Source organism: Platalea leucorodia, assembly GCF_965183815.1.
Source record: "Platalea leucorodia genome assembly, chromosome: 5".
Classification (NCBI taxonomy): Eukaryota; Metazoa; Chordata; class Aves; order Pelecaniformes; family Threskiornithidae; genus Platalea; species Platalea leucorodia.
In genome coordinates this window covers 15440588-15442959 of record NC_138827.1, presented here as the reverse complement: position 1 = coordinate 15442959, position 2372 = coordinate 15440588, and positions in this window count along the sequence as shown.

Below are 2372 nucleotides of genomic sequence, written 5' to 3'. Positions count from 1 at the left end.
GCCGCGGGGGCCCCTGGGACGCGTAGTTCCCTCGGCGGGTGTGGGGGTGGCGGGGCCGGAGGGGGCCCGGGGCGGGAGCCCGGATGGGGGCCCCCCGTCACTGGCGGTCGGCTGCGGCGGGCAGGGCCGCCCCGCGGCCCTTGGCTCGGCCCTTGCTGCCGGCTTCTTCCGCGGGGAGCGGGCCGGCCGTGGGAGGAGCGCCGCGGCGGGTCCCGGCCTGCCCCGCGGCCCCGCCATGAGGGGGGGTGCGGCCGGGGATGCGGCCTGCGCCGCGGGCGAGGCGGCCTGGCCCGGGCCGTGGAAGAGGCCGTAGGCAGGAGCGGGGTCAGCTCTCGGTGGGGTTCAGCAGCCTTCCAGAGCCTGAGCGTGGCCTTGTTCTCCTGCTCGAAAAGAAGCACACGAGTTGTGTTCGCAGGCGGAGGAGGAACGGCGGAGCGCCGCCGAGCAGCGCCTCCGCGGGCAGGAGAGGCTGGCCTTTGCCGGGGCAAATTCAGCCCCTTTAATCCATTCCGAAAGAGGAGCGGGGAATGGGGAGGCTCCACCACTGCTGCACCTCTGAGGACGAATAACAGTTTATAGCCAAACTCTTCACTAGGAAACAAAACTCAGGTTTGCCACTGTGGCAGGTTTCCCGGCTCCCGCCGATCCAGCAGCAGCCGGTGCTGGAGGTTTTGCGGGGGTGGCCCAGGACCCACCCTGGCCTCAGCCTCTGGCCCCGGGGCCACCCCCCAGCACAGCAGGGCCACCCAAGGGGACCCACGCCGGGGTCCCTGCGCCTCTCCGGGGCCCTCTCTAGCTCCCAGTCCTGACTCCTCCCAGGAGAGGAGCCTTTTTCTCAGGAATTGGTTTTCCCTGAACAAACAGCGGCTCCCTGCTCCGCTGCCTCCCCTCTCCCCGAGGTACGCTGTGCTGCCAGCTGTCCTCAGCGTGACCAACCCTCCTCCAGCCTGACAGTCCGCTTCAGAAGAGAGCGGCGCTGTCTTTGCATCTCCCATTCCTAGAAAATGCCTCTTTTTGACAACGTTATTTCCAAGTGATGTAACTAAAGAAGACAAACCCACGGCTTCCTCCACCTTCCCTGGCATTGTGGGGCTGCGCTTGCAGGCTGCAGGGCCCTCCCGCACCCCTGCTTTCTCAGCTGTAATTTGGGGGTCGGCTGTTTCGGTGGAGGTAAATGGTGCATTTGCACGAACAAGAGGCAGCTGGGAAGCGTGCCCAGCTTGGCAGAGCGCACGGCCGAGCGGCGGCATTGCTGGGGCAGGCCGGAGCATCGGACTCTCTGGAATGTGGAATGTAAACAGAGCGTGTTACCAGCAACAGCCCGGCTTTGTGCTATAACCCAAACCTACCGTGCTGTCTCTTGGGAGGAGCAAAACCCACGCTCCTGCCTGCTCGAATTGCAGCCCAGGGGCCACTTGTCACTTGTCACGTTGGATCAAATCATAACTGTAAATAAGCTGTGGCCCTTCTCCCCACTACCCGCCCCAGCCCTGGCATTTTCAGCTATTGAAACTCCGGCCTCAGCCTCCATAGCTTGCACCCAGCTTTAGGAAGCGACGTAAACTTGTTGCGCAGGGAGCCCAGGCTGCGCTCCCAGGGCTGAGGAGCGCTGGCCCCAGGAGGGAAGCGCCTTGTGTTCCTCTGAGTCACCTGCCCGCCTGCCTTGCTCTGGACAAGGACAGCAGGGAACAACTGCCTGCCTATTTAAATGTTTTTGTGACTTAATGTTTTCAAACATCTTAAAGTGATGAACACAAACGTTGAGTGCCTGCTCACCCGAAGCTGCATTTCAGTAGCTTCAGCCCACGCCTCCCTGTTCATTTGCAATGGGAGCATGCTGGGCTCACCTGGGATCTGGCTCCGAGGTGCTCCGTGATGGGAGAAGGGTGATGCTGGTAGCATCCAGGTTAGGTGATGAAGAGACATGAGTGGCTGGTGGCAAGTCAGGGGGAGCTGTGGCCAACACTAGCCCTGGGACCAAGACTCATTTGTCCTGAACCTAGTGAGGGTCTTATGGACCCTCCAAAATCCTCACCACCTGGATGGGGTTCTTCTTGCACAAGGTCCTCTTCCTCATGAGAGAGAGAAGTAGCATTTTCTCCATTTTTTGGAGGGGAAGGCTAGGCAGTAGGAGAGTAGCTGCTGAGTACACCAATGTGCAGATTTGCCAACTTTTGCCTTTTCCCTCACCTTCTCCAAGACACTGACAGATGCATGGTGGTTACTGTCCAAGAGATTTGGGGTTAGATTTGTTAGAGGACATGTTTTTTGGGGATGAGAAAAATATTGTTTACATTTATGTAGAAAATAAATACGCAACAAGACAGCAAAAATCATAGCCTGGACACGGACTGGAGAGCAGAGTTGTTTGA